Genomic DNA, 18,870 nt, shown 5'->3' with positions numbered 1-18,870 from the left:
TTTTCTATTTCATATTTTAAAGTATGATTTTTCGGTAATTTGAAGTTGTGAAAATCAAGTTAATAAAAAAATTAAAGCAGTTTCTAAAATGATTAATCAATTTTTAATTTTTTCCTATCTTAGTTATGACAATTTTTAATTTAAATCAAGTGTACTTTAAAATGTAAATTAAAAAAATAAATGTTGATGATAAAAAGTTGTGGTAAATTACTGTTTGACTCATGCTATATAGAAGTACTACAAAAATATAAATATTTTGTGAATTTTAAAGACTAAAAAACAATTTTAAATTTAAAGAATTAAAACTCAACTTTAAAAGATTAAAAACATATCTAAGAAAAAAACAAAATCGCACGCAGGTTCACCACGCACACTTGTTCATGAATACATCTTAAAATGGGATTAAAGGGGCCAAATTGGAGGAGTGCATGTAGCATTATTCTGTGGCGCTGCTCGAGGAGGAATTTTATATAAGGAGAATGTTAGAAAGGCAAAAGGCATACTTATTGCACACAATTAATTATTATTGAATTGTACATAAAAGTATTAATAAAGAAATATTGATTTTTTTATATATTCAGAAAGCAATAAAATAACTACTAATGTTTAGGCTGCTACACCAAAAGCATCGGCTAATTAACAAGGGACAACTGATCCGAGAACGAAAACTTGTCCTCAATACAGTCTTAGACTCTTAGTCCGAGGAAATTCCATGATTAATTAGCCAACCAATCTTCACATTCGTCTCCTTCTTGTAGAAGCTTAAAGCTTAAAGTCCATCAAGAAATAAAAGAGATATAAAATTATTTTGGTGTTGGGAAGAGAGAAGAGATCACCCCGTCGGTAACAGATTCAAGACCTTAAATCAGTGCAGACAAATTATAAAAAATAAAATTAATGAATTCAATTATATAAATATAAATGAAATAAAATATAAAAATATAAGATTTTATTTACAAATTTAATGAATTTCAAAAAATAAAGAGATGCAAGTATACCCGGAGTCAACGTAGATCCGCAACTAATCACGACTTTAAATTCTTCCAACTGATATTTTTAATCAAATTAATAAATTAACATTTATTGATAATAAAAAAAATCCCTTGGATTTGATCAATTAAAGTGGCATAATGATGGAATTGTTGGACCTTCTGTCTCACTAGATTCAATGCTGCTTGACAATCTGATTCCGAAACCCTGCAAATGACAAGGGAAGTTGAGCATTTGATGTATGAACAAGCCAAGCCACTAATACAAACCAGGATATGATGGTCTCCAAATAACCACATAACAAAGATGGTTTTATTCTCAGTTGGATATCTCATGGAATTTATGTGGAAAGTTTTTCAAAGTGCCATTGCCCACTGTAGTAAAAATCCTCGATTCGCATCTATATATGTGCACACAAGAAACTGAACTACATAAACATTCATCTCCTAAACACCTGTCATACCTAAAGAAGCCCCTTCACCTTTCCTAATTCTGACTTTGAAACCATGTTTTATGCTAGCAACAATTTTGGTAATTGAATTCCAAATTCATTAGGCACTTGCAGTTGGCATATTGCACATAAGCAAATTATATAGTTCTTCCGTCTCTAATTATAATTTTTTTTTCAAAATTTTGTTTGTTTTTTTATAAGATTATTTTCTAATTTCTAAATGTATTAATTATTTTTTTTTACATACTTTTACTTAATTATTTTTTCTCCAAACATTAATAAAAAATAATTAAGTGGATAAAGAGATAAGAAAATTATAAGTTTGGAATGATAATATAATTAATTAACAGATCTAATTTAATTAACTAAATTAATTATTTTTCTTAAAGAAAGTGAATTAATTGAAATGTTCTTATAATTAAGAATGAAGGGAGTAATATATATCTCCATGCTTCACCTGATCCTAATATTTACTTTTTTAGCGTAACATTAATGTCTTTTCTCACTTATATTTCTTATAACCTTAATGATGAGTTATAAAAATAAAAATAAAAAATAAATTCATGATGATAATGCCAATTTTTTAAGATTATTATTCTTTCTTCTATTTATTGATTTTTTCTTTATTTTTTTAAAACAATCTAGGATAACAATTATAATAAATTAAGGGAGTACGATTCAACCATAATTTCAACAATATAAATTTAAATAAATAATTAGTTAAATCATGACTTAAAAAACATATCAACCATCAACAAGATTTAACACATTTGATAAATGATTGAATTCTTTAAACATGTTAACGGATTCAATTATGTGATCATACGTATGTAAAAAAAATTATTTAAAAAGACAAAACTTATTTTTGTAATCTCTACCTTCATCGATTCCAATTATGAAAATAACTTACTTCACAAGAGGTAGATGCACGTAAATGGATTTGGAGAAATGATCCCATCTCATTCTCAACTCTCACCAGCCAAGTTAAAAAATAAAATAAAAATTCAAGGTTCCGAAGAGTCAAATGTTTCTAGTTAATTCACCTTAAATGTATATATGGTCCCATCATAATTAAAATAATCAAATCTCATGGTTCTCAAAAGTCAAATGAAAATAACAATACAAGACAAAACCAACACTTAAGTTTTAGGGTTTACGAGGTAGTAATATGTATTGACATTATTATCACTTGAAATTTATGATTTGTTCTCGTAATTATTTTATTGTTTCTAATAAGATAGTGGTATTGCTGATCTTGACACCATAAGAATATTTCGATCTCTAGATTTAAGGTTGCACATTTTCTAGTTTAGTTTACTAGCTAGCTATATACATCTACATATACAGTCTAAGGTAGGTAGGTTCAATATTGGAAGCAAACACTATACCCACAAGGACGAGGCATAATTATCAACGGAACATAAACGTGATCCAGAGGTTAATTGATTTGTAAGAGGCATAATTATCAACGGAACATAAACGTGATCAAGAGGTTAATTGATTTGTAAGATTGTTTGTCAATGAGCTGTTTTTGAGATACGTCTTAATAGTGAGCTGTTAAATGAAGAATCAAGGCGAAAGCATCTTTTCGTACGCAATGTAAAACCAAAGGGATGTTACTTGCGAAAGCAAGTAACTGGCTGTGTAAAGAGATGGGATGGGAAAAGCCTTGGTAGGGAGGGAAAATTTTGAGAATAAGAGGCAAAAATAAATAAAATGAAGGATTAAAAGTAAGACCGTGAGAAAAATAAACTAGTATAATATTTATATAAATACTAACTTATATAAATATGAATGATATGACAACTTCATTAGTAAAATTAAATATTTAAAAGTTCAATTTGACTTGATTTGGATGGATTTTAAAAATTGCACGAGATCTACTTTAATATGGTAAAAGAAAAATGGTGAATTTAATTGGTATCTTTTGTGGTTTGATTAAGAGGGGAGAAACAAGCTAGGAAATAGTCCCCAAATCATGCGTGCGAGATTAAACTAGTAAATGGATTTAAATATCAACATATCTAACATCAAATTTGACAAGTTTTCTCTTTTCCTTAAATCCAAAGTACATCTCTGATTAAGATTAGAGCATCAATCTTGATTTTACTCTAACTTTAGAATGAGAGACTTGGAGAATCATCAAATACAAGAAAGACATTACAAATTGAAGCTAAGGTTTAAACTTGGAGGAATTGGACTACCAAAAAAGAGAAATGCCATCATACCATTAAGGGAACTGCTAGGGTCATCCAGTATTTTTAGTGGTACATCTAGCATAACATGTGAAAGTTCGATTTTATCCTTTCGTAAGTCTAATATGAATTGGTAATTCATAGGATTTTTTTCTTCTTTCAAAAATATGATTTACAAATTAATGGTTCAAGCAAGAATCAAGCCTATGACTTTCATAGTTATTAACATAACACTCTAACTAATTAAATTAATAGACCAATTATGTTATAAAATAATTAATGTCGCTATATATAACACTAAAATTTCTAATATATATTTAATGTAATGTAAATTTACATAATAAATTTTGTGATAATTAATTTTTGTCTAATAATTAATTTTTTTACATATATAAATTGTAAATAAAAATCATAGATTTAATAAAAATTTACATATGTAAAAAAATACCAAATTTATTTAATTATCAATTGTTGTAATAAACATCTAAATACATCATTCAATTAAATATCATATTTGTTTAATTTTTAATCATTGTAATAAAGATCCAAATACATCATTCAATTAAATATCAAATTTGTTTAACTGTTAATTACTGTAATAAACATCTAAATATAACATCCAGTTAAATATCAAATTTATTTAATTATCAAATTTTGTAAATAAATTAAATATATAAAAAAATTCTAAAAAAATTATCATTTTTAAAAAAATTCAAAACATAGGGATTGGTAATCCATATGGTTCATACGGATTAACAATCCATATCCGTATGTTTTGAATTTTTTTAATACGCATCTCTTCTTCTTCAGCGACGAAAAACTACTGAACTTCATTGTATATCCGTAAACAACACATGTACACCATCGACAACAATAAATACTCAAAAAAGAATGCTAATGGAAGTAAGTTACATAAAGGGAGTACAATTTTATGAAGAAAAAGAAAATACTGTAAAAATGAAAAAAAAAATCTATTATTTATAACTGAATTTTCATATTTTAAAAAATTGCTGGATATTTTCATATTTTAAAAAATTGCTGGATGTACCAACAAAAATACTGTGTCTAAGCAGTTCCGTACCATTAACCTTTAGATGCCCAACTCTATAATTTCCAAAGGCATGGCCCAACACACATACCCATGATAATGTGGGCCTATAAAATATGTCAATTTGAACTATGAAGAAGAAAGAACCACTATCCCGTGACCATGCAAATAAATTAACAGCTACACAATTACAAAATAACTCTACTAGTCTATCTATATATAAGGTAAATTTCACTTCAACTTTTGAGAATCGTCAACTTAAAATTCTAATTTTACAGTAGTAGTTGATATGATTCAGTGTGATCTAACATTAACAAATGATTATTAATATTTTAAACCTAATATATATATATATATATATATATATATATATATATATATATATATATATATATATAAAGATAATTATTGTTGAACATCTTTTGATTTCTTTATTAAATTGAAATAGATAAAAATACTAAAATAAGAGATAGTTTAGCTACTCCAAACTAGTATTTAACTTCTCCATTGGTATTACTATGTCATTTTCACTTCTTTGAAGAACAACAATCATGATAATAATGATATACAATTTTAATTATAGTAAATGAGAGTGTCTAATTTATAATAGGATGAAGTTAATCAATTCAAATCTTTAATAATATCACATAATTAAAATCAATATCTTTAAAATCATGAAAATTTTTAATATAATTAACAATTATATCTATTTGATAAAAATACACTATTTGAACAAATTAAAATAAATTTTAATTTTAGAATAAATGTATTTAAAAATAGGCTTAATAGTTTTTAACATAATATTTGTTCAATTAAAAATATAATTAATCCTTTTATTCAATTTTAATGTAATTATATTTAATATGATACTAAATAATTTAAAAAATGATAAATTTTCACCTATTATATATTTTTAAGAGATACTAGGTACAAATAATACTACGTACAAATTTAAATTTATAATTATGTAAGGTAATTTATAATTATGTAAGGTATAAAATCTAGTAGTAATAACAATTTCAAATTAGTTCATGTAATAGTAACAACTAAAGCATTTTCAGATTAACCCTCACTTTGACTTTACGCTGTTTTAATTGGTGCTTCTTTTAATTTTTTGGAGACAATGTCTCAATTATTTGCTTTGTTAGCTTGTAAATAGGATTGAAGCCATTCTATCGATATGAAAATCTAATAATTTTATTGTTGATCCAAAACCTGGGAAGAGAGTACAATGACAAAGTCATTCCATATGTTCTGCATAACAATTTGCTAGATCAATTGACCACAAAAGTAACATGACAATTGTTTTTCAGTACCAATCTAAGATAGCTAGCCGTGGAGCAAATACGGTTTTGGATTGAACTAGGATTGGTGCTTTTGATGCTTCATATTCATTCTTTATGCATGACATTATTTTGTATAAGGTGTGGGGTATTTGATATATCACTACTCTCTATGTCACATGCTATCATGTAATCCTTTTTGGTGTAGATTTTACCACATCTTATGTTGAAATCTGGCCTTTTTTTATTGTTGATAAAATAAATTCAGTTTTCAGATATGCATTATCAGTTTGGATGTTAAATTCAGTAATTTGTTTGGGAGCTCATTTCATAGAAGACAGGAAGTCCAACACGTTATGGGGTTGCAATAGTGCAGAAATCAATCTCAATTTTATTCCAAAGTTTGAGTTACTTGGTGTCAGGTGGAGAGTGAAAATGCTTGATGTTTGGTCGTTGCTATTATTTTATTGTTTTATAATATAGTTGGAGTTTTACGAGGAAATGACACAAATAGGTGGTGTGCAATTATAGGTGTGCAACATTTCTGAAATTAATGCCATAAAAAATGGCATGAAAACAAGTGGAGATTGATTGGCGAGCTATGTGTAATTGATATTATCTAAATTCTATGTTCATTACGATGGTGCTTTGGTGATAGTTTTTGGTGTTGTTACCTGGTGTTGGGTTGTGCAACTTATGACTTTACCACATCTGAATCCAAAAAGTTTTAAAAAAAGTTATCACATATATTAATATAATTCATACGTATCGCTTTAATATTTATTCTTTCTAAAGTTTTTTTTTTTTTACAGATTTATTCTTTTTAAAGTTTTATAAAATAAATTGGATTACTAAGTCGTTAATATTATGTTTGCTAATTAAATGGTGCTCTAATTATTGATTGGCCAACATTCACTTGCCTTCTTAATTTGAAACTAAATTTTCAACTTGATTATATAAATTAAAAATTAAAGAACGTTGATGGTACTAAAATGTTTTATTATATAATTTTTCACGGCACTAAAAATAACTTGTTTTAATAAATAATTCAATATTTTACATCTAATTTAATTGATTTTTACATTTTAAATAATTCAAAATATTATTTATAAAATTATAAACATTATAAGACTAAATGTTTTATTTGTAATATAGTTATAAAATATTTGAATTGTTTTATCATTTCACATTTTAAGACTAAAAAAATATTTAAATTTAGCATAAGTTAAATCCTTATTATTAATGCAAATTTTTTATTCAAACAAAATAACGTGAAAATGAAAGAAACTTAATGAGTATTAATTCAAATTCCCATGCATTTTAAATTCCTTAAATTTTCAAAATCTTTCATCTAAACACTTAAGACATTTATAATAAAAATTAATGAATTTATCATAAATAAATTAATAAGTTATGATTTAATAATAATATAAAATTATTTTATACTTGTTAATATATTATTTATCTTCTCAAACTTAAATAACTAGTTACATTTGTCTTGACGTATAAGTTTAATTTTATAAACAGTTATATTTCAAACATGCACAAAAACGTAAGCCATAAGGGTCACTTACTAGTTATATCAGAAGTAATCCCCATGCATAAGAGGGATCAAAACAGGGAAAGAAAGGTAATCTGCCCTGGATTCTCTAAACTTGGAATACAAATTAAAGCAACCATGCATGCAGATTCTTGTCTCACGTTTCACAGTTCGTTTTTTCTGAGCCAAAATGTTGCTACTAAATCACGCCATTGAATGTACGTACATGGGTGCTTTCTGTACATCAATCATTTTCATTTTGTTGCACCTTCTGCCACTCCCACTTAAAACACAATCATTTGGAGCTTGGACATTATCTGCTCTCCAAACCAGCTTTTCTTAGTTGAGTCATAAGGCTTAAGCTTCTCGTCCCCATGTTAATTTCTTTTATGTGTGCTGGGTTTGAGTATTTTTTATGTTTTTATTTTAAAAAAGAAAATAACAATAAAAATATGTTTTTTTTAAATTAAAAATATTTTTAAAAACACTCAAAATTAAAAATGACAAATAAATATTTTTAGTCTTTTTTGAAGAAATAAAAATGCAATGACACCTTAAAATATTTATTTATATATATGTCTTTTAAATCTTGAAAATTTAAAAATAAAATTATTTTCAGATAATAAAAACAAAAACATAAAATAAACTCTCAAAGTGCCGCCTTAGATTTTTTTTTTTCTTGCGTGTCTTCAGTTTGTTTAAACTTTTTTCCATACTTAGTTTTATCTAAATCCTGGTTCTGGTTCATTCAATTTGTTGCTGTCATATGGTCTCTCTCAAATCTGTTAGGAGCATAATTCTTTGGTTCTTTTAAAGTTAAATTACAGATTGCCCATAATTCACTCCTTTAAGTTTCCGATCACAGACTTAATGATATGATAAATTTCTAAATGCTAGCTCTGTAAAAAACAATTGTAATAAAAATTTATTTCAAGTAGTCCCTGAGCTGAGATTGATTTTAGGTAATTAATAACAGCAAAATAATGCGTGAGATATGTAAAGAAAAGAAAAGGATACTACGATATTCCCGCCTGAAATTTTTAATTTATTTCGTGCAGATTCTAAAATTAAAAAAAAAAAGATAATGGGTCCTACTAGCTATAGGAAACCATAATTAATCAATTTCTAAATTTGTCCTATCTTGTTTGTAGCATATATAATGCAATGCTTTACCCATGGTAGAAATAAATAGATAGATTCAGATTTCCCTACAGAACCTATCATGCACAATATTAAAATGAAAATCATACTCCTGTGATTTGAAATTTGAGAATATAGGTTCCAACTAGTCAAAGAAGGAGAAAGGTATCCAACAAAGTTGAAGGGGAGATTAAAAAGTATTCAAATACAGCTTGTGTTTTGTATATATTTACCCATTTTATCTAATATATAATAGTCCTACTCTTTTATCATAAAATTCAACCTTTCTTTGAATTAGTATAATTTCATAGAACTGATAAAGCAAAATTAAAAAGCAAGACTTGCCCCCTGTTTGGAAAAACAAGAAACAGCAAATACAGGGAAAGCAAAAGGGACAATTGGTTCATGTATGCAATTAGCCCGCAACATTCGGATTCAAATATTTTTAACATTGAATATTTTACGAGTAATTAACCATACATGGATGCATAGAGATAGAGTACTATACTTTCATTTTTTCTATCTCCATTTTTTGATTTTATTATATTACCTATTTTATGTATGCTAATATTTTAATTTGAGTTTTGTACGAACCAAATTTAACTTTTAATTTTATTATTATAAGTATTTATAATAAAAATAAAAAATATTTATATTATATAATTAAAGTAAATATATATCCAATGATCATGATAAAATTTAAGAGATAAAAGATTAAATATTGATAATATAAAATAGTTTCACAAAGTCACCTAATCACAACTAACATGTATGATTTGTTAACTTTTTTATATAATAAAAACCTTAAAAGTTATATAAAAATGATTTATGAATGAATGACCATGATAAAATATTTATATTTTATCATGTTAGTACATATTTATTAAACTAAAGTTTTAATAATTTGGTTTACATAAAAACATGAAATATATTTAAATAAAATAATTATCAATATAATAAATTGATTAACTATTCTAATATGTTTCAAGGCGTGATTAATGTTATCAAGATGTGAGTTTATATTTTACAAAAATTTGTCTAGTTAATAAAAATTGAACTCATGTTTTATAAAGGCATAAGTTTAAATCCAATTACTAATGTAAGGATTTTTTTAATAGATAATATGTAAACACTTTTATAGTTTTTTTTTTTACGAATGCAATCTCTTATTTTGTTTGAATCGAGTTCTACAGGAATAAAATTAGTCTTCCAAACTATAGGTTTAGATAGTTAGCTTTTATGGGTTCAGTTTTTGCCCCGCTATGGTTTTGTATGTGCTCTTGGATTTGGTTTAATGGGTTTTTTGGGATTATTTGGGTAGACATTGTCGGTTATATCAACTTAGCTAAGATCACATCGGCTTTTACCTATTCTTATGATTCCCTCACTTTTGTCTTAAAAAATTGATTTTATATGTTAAAATAACTACAATACAAGAGGAAAAATAAGCACCAGAGTTTCCACTCACCTTGCATGCAGGCATTTTAAATAAATAAATAAAACCATCCAAATCTTCTAGCTTCCATTCCACATAATTTTAAATTTCATATCAATATTATCAAATAGTGTAAATTTATCAGGAGGGTCCATTATTAGCGTACAAAAAATTATTATAATCGAATCCCATTAAACACCAAGGCATGGGATCACGCAATTGTATTGTCACAAATCAAGCTTGAACTAGAAAATCACCACGCACAGATCTGCACATTATGTGCAGTAGCTATCGAGATAAAGAAAAACATAGGCTATTGCTCGAGAAGAAAAGAGGAAAAGCTTATGAACAAGAAAACAAAGAAATTGAGCAAGATGATCAAAACAAGCTTTTGTCTTATTCATTGAGCAAAAGGAACTTATATACAGATTGAGAATAGATCCAGAAACTAACACAAAAACAGTTACAAAGTTTGTTACAAATCTGTTAGAGTTCAAAATGAATTTGGCGGGAAATGACAGCTTGATTAAGAGCCCCCTCAAGCTGGGAATAGATGTTCATCATTCCCAGCTTGGAAATCATGAATTTGAATGAAGCTGGTTGCAAGGCTTTGGTAAATGCATTGACTAGCTGCATAGAGGACCGGACTGGTAACAATTTCAGAAGACCACTCAAACATTTCTCCCTAACAATGTGACAATCCAATTCAATGTGCTTAGTTCTCTCATGGAATACTTGGTTGGAAGCAATTTGGATTGCTGAATTATTATCACAGAAGAGGTTTGCTGGTTGATTAAATGAAATGTGAAACTCTAGGAGGAGGATCAAAATTAAATGTTAATATAGCTTCAGAAAATTTGTTATATAACATTATAATTTTTAAGAAAAAAATGAAGTAAAAAACCTAGTTGTTCCTATTTCTAATATTTGTCAAATTTTGGGAGTAGAAATTTTGTTTATTAGAACTTTCCTTTTTTATTATTTTATTAGAATTTTTTATTTTTATTTTAAAATAAGACATTCTAAGATGGTTCTTTGAAAAACCATCATAGAAAGTGTATATTCTAAGATGATTCTTAATTAAAAACCGTCTTAAAAGAGCATCATTCTAATAAGAACCATCTTAGAAGGACTTGTTTTTCTAAGATGATGTTTTACGGAACCGTCGTAGAAAGTGAAGACTTTCTGCGATGTTGCCTATGACGACGGTTAATAACCGACGCAGAATAGTTTTTTTTTTTTAGTTATGGCAATAGCCACATGCGACCTTCACTCCTAAAGAAGAAGAAAAACAAAAATCCCAAAAGCCCAACCCAAGCCCACACCATGCGACACTTTGCCTACTCCGACATCCTCGCCGCCACCAACAACTTCTCCGCCAACACCATCCTAGGTAAATATAGCCACGACATCATCTACAAGGCCACCTTCCATGGGGTGCCTTTGTCATGTTAATTTTGATTTAAATTTTGAAATCAAATTAAAATAGTCTTAATTTTTCTCACCCACATATTTTGTTTTCTCAACCATTTGGCTTAGTCAAATTTGATAACAACATTTCAATTTTAATTATAAAGTTTTTTAAAGTATATTTGCATCCTGAAATTGTAGGATCAATTTTTATGATGGATAAAATCTAATCTATATAAATAGGCATAGAGTCCCTAGTCTAAACACATCTAAAAACAATACTCATTCCATTTAAAGTAAGTGTGTTAGAGGCAAGAAGTATTATTTGCAATTAAAAATTCATCTGTTGAATTTTTCTTCAAGAGCTATGACGGGAGGTTAGTAGTTCTAATTGAATTAAATATACTATCATGTTGTTTGTGGTGCATGAATCTATCATTTGGTATCAAAGCTTGTGTATGCCTCTGCCTAGCTCTTTGTTATGGTTTTCAGTTAAGCCTTTTGGGTTTTATCATGTTTCGCATGCAATTCCCTTGTATTCATTCATTGGTTTACGTTGTAAACAATAGTTATCTATATAATTCAACATTAAATATTAAACCTTGTTCTCGTAATAGGCATGCCCTATGCGCTGGTAGTTTTAAAGCATGATTGCAATGTTTCCTTTATTTAAAAGCCAAATTGTTTATTTTCTATTACGGTGAGACTTCTATGGTATGTTTTAGACTTCCACCTACTAGAAGCCTTCATTATTCCATTAGGCGCTCTAGGTTTCATTGTATTATTTTTATGAGTGCAATTCCTTCCACCTAGGAGAGAAAAGAATGAATCTTATTTTGCTTTAATTCTATCAATTCAATACTTCATATTGAATTCTTTATTTGTTTTCGTACTTAATATTTTTATTTGATTGATCATCTTATAGATGAATTCAGGAATTGACTTATACTTTGGCAAGTCTTGTTGAAACTCAAACATGAATCAAGTATTTAATTGAGATTATCTGTAGGTATAAAATAATCTTTGTTAATCCTCGCTAATTCCCAACCATTAATGTTGATTGCTTATGTTAGTATGTCCAAAGGACTGGATATCAAACAAGTAGTTTAGAATTTGCGACACGTGGGAGCTGGGGAGAATATATCAGTGAATTGGGGATGGGCAAGAGGGATGAGTAGATAAGTGTGAAGTTATAGTGAATTGAGCAAATTCCAAGTCTAAACCTAGACATTCATTCATCAAAATCGATGTCACCATTCAAGTCTAGTACTTTTATCTTTAATTAATTATTTTATTATCATTTAATTTTTATTATAATTTATTTTATGTTATTTATTTCATGACAGTCACAAAATAAAAATACAAAAATATTGTTCTTAATTAAATAATTATATAAAATTTATCTTTTATTCCTTTAGGAGACAATTTGGACGATAGTTCAATTATTACATCATGATTGAGTTATACATGACTTATAAATTGAATCTAACCTGAAATAAAATCCTAACAATTATGTAATAAAAAAAATTTAATTATTTTCACATTTTTAGGAGGGAAATAACTAATATAATAACATGAAATAGTAAAATAAATATCGTTTGCTAATTTTAAAGATCAAAGTAGTATTGCTTATGAAAGATTTAATTAATTAATTTAGTGTATTTCTCGTTTGCCAATTTACAAATCTAAGCATCTAACTTGTGGTTTTCACATGTTGATTTGGCAGCAGCTTGTTCCGTAGAAACGAATAATCTTGGATATGTTGCATCACATTTTAAAACGGTTGCAACTGGGCCTGAATAGAAGGTTCATCAACATGGGCAAAGCAGATCAGCAACTACTTTTCGGGCCATTGTAGGCTCCAAGGGTAAAATATTCCATAGCCTGCAATTAAAGGGATCAAATTCAATCGAGATACTGTAGACACCTCCATATTACATATGTACTCCCTCTAATCTCATATGAAAAAAAATTAATTCATGTTAATTAAAAAAGTTAGTTAATAACATTTAATTACATTAATTTTAATTTTATTTACCAACTTATCATATATTGAAACTTGATATCAGGAATAAAAAAATTATTGAAACTAACATCTCAATTAAATGAAGGATATTTTATCAACAAGTCGTTGGTTCAAGTGTTACTCGACTCGATCCCCTTAAGTAAGGTCGCGGATTCGAACACTACGAATGAAAAAATGTTGAGAGAAAAAAAAAATCCCACTAAATGTGGCTAATTAAGTTCTCCAACTAAGATTAGTTAACGGCAAAACCGATAAATTTTGTATTAATAATATAGTTAAAAAAATAAAAATATTTTAGTAATAATATCATTAAATAAAGTGAAATTATTTAAAATTTTCTTATATTTAGAACCAAAATAAAGGATTTTTTTTCTTACGACCGGATAAAGTATATTCTATTGATTTGAATAATAATTAGCGTTAAAGGGGAAAAAAATCTTGAGCACATATATCAAATAATCAAACACTAAAGTCATAGTATGAATAATGCTTCCGAATAATACTTATTTAGTTGTTTTATCCAAGACATAATTTGGACCTTTTCATGTCTGTGTTGACAGAATCGATTATGGACAAAACCTCGAATTATTGGCTACGTATGAGTGTACCTACAGCATGGCTTTTACTTGTCCTATATTAAACTACAATTCTAAAGCACGTATGATCTAATTGTAATTAACCTTATATTTCCTCGTTTTTGTTAATGAAAGCATGGAAGTTTCTATCAACAACAAAAAGAAAGAGAAGGCCACGAAAGCTTACTCTCTACAACCCCTTTTTGGCTTAGACAACGTATGTGGTAGCTAGCTAGCATGAGTAATAATTAAAATGAAAATAAGCCTTCTATCCTAACAGTACCTCCAATAGGTGTTCTTATACCTTAATCTTAGAGGTAAGAACTGATCTTGTTAAGATCCGCTCTTAGAGGGAGGAATTTGATCTCCAACATGGTAAGATTATTCTTGTGGAAGAACACTCTAAAATTAGCACGTGAATCGAAAAAAAGTTGTATAGTACATGATAAAAAGATTATGTTTTCTATATTGTATTGTGCACGATAGATGAATTCTTTTTTTCTTAAAACATAAAAAACATGTCACATAGGTTTGAATAACCCACCTAGTTCTAAGTCAAAAAATAACACATTTAAATTTTATGAGGATAAAAAATATATCAAAAATTTTGTAAGAATGAATTTTCAACTTTTTCATATTTATAGGGACTGGAAACATAATTTAGCCATATTTTAATTATTAAAAAATTTTATTTTTGAATTAATTTTTTTTGTCATTAAAAATTATATAATTAATTATTTTTGATTTATTTTAAAATAAATTATAAATATTAGAAGGTAGATCTCTTATGAGACCTACAAAAATTGGTTCAAGACCATAAAACTTGATTTTTTATTGAAGAAAAAAATAAAATAAAAAATAAAATGATATAATAATCTATCAAAAAGTTAACTAAAATTATAATTATTTTTTTTTATTGGAAATACTCTAAGACCAACGAATAGAGTGAATCTTTGTTTTGGTGTTCACATGATGTTGGAGATTGACATGTATATATGTATGTGCGAGAGGAGCATTTGGAAATATTGAGGGTAGATAAATTGTAACGTTGATTATGACAAGATATGAGAATCTAATCTTAAGTGGGTCAAGGGTTTTAGGTAATAGGAATATGGGGGCATGGCAGATGGAGGGTCCACGGAAGCAGAAGATGAGTGTTTGTTAGTGTTAGTGTTAGTGTGAAGGAAATTACAGGGGAATGGAATCCTTGCCATTAGAGAAGAGAAGAAACAGAAAGTATAAGGCTGCCATAAAGCATATTAGAAATGGGAAATTGAAGGTCAGACACTCAATCCCCCACCCCAAAGACCCCACCTCCTTCAACTTTTTCTCCTCTTGTCTCTAATCATGCTCCCTATTTATTTACTTGTTCATTTTAGTTTTTACATGCACTCCAAAAATTTTGCCCCTTCAATCCTATGAATCACCAAACTAAAGAGGATTGTCATTCACAACAGATTTTAATTTAATTGATTGAATAAAATGTAAGAGTGTTTTAAATATTTTAACATTTATTTTTAATTTTTATGAATAAAAACATGTCATTTACCTTAAATGCTGAAAATAAAAATCCAAACAAAATGAGCCTCAAGTCCAATCCAACTGAAACAAACTCTCCTTGAATTTGAACGTTTATAAATACATTTTTGTTAAAAGTCCACTTCATGAATTTCATCTTAAGTTGGCAAATCATTATTTGCTCTAATACAATTTGCAAGGTATAGTCAATATTGACCTCTTAAATACAGTGAAGTCAGCGTATGCAACATTGACAGAAGGAATCACAGGAAGTCAGACTCACTTCGATTTTGACCGAATCTGAAATATCAAAATACAACCTAAAGTAGGTACATTTGTATCGAGGCTATTCATGAATGCATTACCAACTGCAGAGAGCATTAGCAGGTAGGAGGAACATTGTGGTGCCAAATTCTAATGGTGTGTGCCCTTTATGCGGGTTGGTTGAAGAATCCACGGATCATGTTCTGCTTTGGTGTAAGGAGTTATGGGAGAATTGACTGAAATGTTAGTCTTAAAACTTTCGCTTATCCTTTGAAGTTTGGTGCATCATAATTCACTACTACAGAACATATATTTTAGATTGATTTTGGAATGCATACTACATCAATTCCAAAACTGATATAAGGCGATATAGAAAGTAAGCAAACTCTATATGGGATATAGAATTGATGTAGAATCTGTCACAAAATTCTTAGTTACAAATTTATACTCTTAATTCAATTGATTAATAGCAGGTTGAGAGTATCCTCAAATTTAAACACCTCAAGCCTAAAAAGATATAAGAACTTCTAGTGGTTCTTCATGTTCTATCTGCTTCATTGTTAGAACACAAACCGTAACACATAGAACTACATATATTAGAACACAAACCGTAACACATAGAACCACATATATTTTATCGTATAGTATATATATATTCTATATAGTAATCTTTATACTAATTTGATTTTTTTTATTTACTAATATTTAAATCTAAAAATCTAATATTTAAAAAGTATTACACTGTGCGAGCAATTTTCCACAATATTTTTATTATTATTCATATATTTATAATAAAAAAAATGTTTTTGCCCCCATACAAATTAGATATTACATGTTAGACTAAAATTTTTAACCTGTGATGTTACAAATTACAAAATGAAACATAGGTCATTAACAAAATACGAAAAAACAAAAATCAAATTATACCTCCCGTCATTACCATAAAAGAGCTACCTTGTTTTAGTTCTTTCAAGCTCTCACTCTCTCTGTAGATGGTATATCGGAGGTGAGCTTAAGGACCAAATACATGTGTTATATATAGGCATTCTACCATCAAGAATGCATTTAGTAGCCATTATCACTCATTAGTGGTCATTACCACCCATGAGTAACAATTCAATTTGACTTCTCAATTCCAAAATTGATGGAACTTTTCATTTTCCAAAACGTACAAACCAAATTATTACATTTTCCCACTTGGTTCAAACGTTTTGATTTAATGATTAAAATAAGTCAATGCTCAATCTTCTTAAGAAATGAATACATGAATCATAGTGATAGTTTCTCTTATAACGAGTAATATTATCCATGTATTACAACATAATATCATTCATGTATTATAATATGCTCAATTTCTCAAGCAGTATACTCAAAGTGGTAATAAAACTTGAATAAACCCAATGTTTATTCTTGGTCCAAAACATAATTTTTCTCAAATAAATCAATGTGCACATGAATATGAGAAAATATCTGAATATAAAAGTTTCAATTTTAACCTATATGTATGCAATCATAAAGTGGAAACAAGTCTCATTCTTTCTACATGATCCTTGAATTTAAACGGTGGCATGCCCTTAGTTAAAGGATTAGTGATCATCAACTCAGTGCTCATATGCTCAATGATCACTTTCTTGTCTTTTACTCTTTCTCTGATGGCTAAGTACTTAATGTTGATGTGCTTACTTTGACTTCCACTTTTGTTATTCTTAGCCATGAAGACAACAATTAAGTAATCGCAGAAAATTTTCAAAGGCCTTGAAATAGTATTAACTATCTTCAGCCCAGAAATGAAACTCTTAAGCCATACATCATGTGGTGTAGCCTCAAAATAAGAGACAAACTCAGCTTTTATGGTAGAAGTAGCAGTCATAGTCTGCTTAACACTCCTTCATGAAATAGCTCCACCAGCCATCATGAAAATGTACCCAGATGTTAATTTGCGAGAGTCAACACAACCAACAAAGTCTGAGCCTGAATAACCAATCACATCTAGATTGTCTGTCTGTCTATACATAAGCATGTAATATTTGGTCCCTTGAAGGTACCTCATCACTTTCTTCGTAGCTCTCCAGTGGTCAATACCTGGATTACTCTGATATCTTCTTAACGTTCCAACTGCAAAAGCAATGTTAGGCCTTGTGCACACTTGAGCATACATGAGGATTCCAACAACTGAAGCATAAAGAATGTTTTTCATTTGTTCCCTCTCAAAGTTATTCTTTTGGCATTGGTTCAAATTAAACTTATCACCCTTCACAATGGGAGCAATACTTGGTGAACAATCTTTCATCCAAAATCTCTCTAAAATTTTGTTAATATAGGTTTCCTGTGATAGACCTAAAATACCTCGAGGTCTATCTCTATGAATCTTAATGTCGTTGACATAAGATGCATCACCCATATCCTTCATGTCAAAATTCTTAGGGAGAATTGTTTCACCTCATGTAGCAAACCCCGATCATTGGCTACAAGTAAAATATCATCTACATATAAAACAAGAAAACATATTTTACTCCCATTGACTTTGTGGTATATGCATTGATCCATGGGGTTTTCATCAAAATCAAATGAAGAAATTATCTCATGAAACTTAAGGTACCACTGGCAGGAGGCTTGTTTTAAACCATATATAGATTTATTAAGCTTGCAAACCAAATGCTCACCACTACTTCAGGAGAAGCCTTTAGGTTGTTTCATATAAACTTCATCTTCTAAATCACCATTAAGAAATGCTATTTTCACATCCATTTGTTGTAATTCAAGGTCAAAATGAGCAACTAATGTCAAGATAATACGAAGATAATCTTTCTTAGATATAGGAGAAAAAGTCTCTGTGTAGTCGATTCCTTCTTTTTGAGTAAATCCCTTAGCAACGAGTCTTGCCTTGTATCTCTCAATATTGCCTAATGAATCCCTTTTGGTCTTAAAGACCCATTTACAACCAATGGCCTTTGCCCCATTAGGCAACTCTACAAGGTTCCAAACTCGATTACTT

The 18,870-nt window shown here is 28.4% G+C and overlaps 1 long non-coding RNA gene across 2 annotated transcripts; it reads right to left on the bottom strand.

Annotated features, from left to right (window-relative positions):
- Positions 1 to 561: 561 nt before the first annotated feature.
- Positions 562 to 1,565, bottom strand: LOC114383323. 2 transcript variants are annotated; one of them, XR_003660479.1, is made up of 4 exons: positions 1,454 to 1,565; positions 1,149 to 1,197; positions 999 to 1,047; positions 562 to 859 (listed from the first exon to the last, which is right to left on the bottom strand). It is a non-coding gene; the product is annotated as an uncharacterized LOC114383323 (long non-coding RNA). The 2 variants fall into 2 exon arrangements; XR_003660478.1 differs by having other exon boundaries at positions 566 to 859; positions 1,149 to 1,565.
- Positions 1,566 to 18,870: the final 17,305 nt, after the last annotated feature.

This window comes from Glycine soja, chromosome 14, assembly GCF_004193775.1.
Source record: "Glycine soja cultivar W05 chromosome 14, ASM419377v2, whole genome shotgun sequence".
NCBI classification, from domain to species: domain Eukaryota; kingdom Viridiplantae; phylum Streptophyta; class Magnoliopsida; order Fabales; family Fabaceae; genus Glycine; species Glycine soja.
This window is presented reverse-complemented; position numbering and strand designations above follow the sequence as displayed.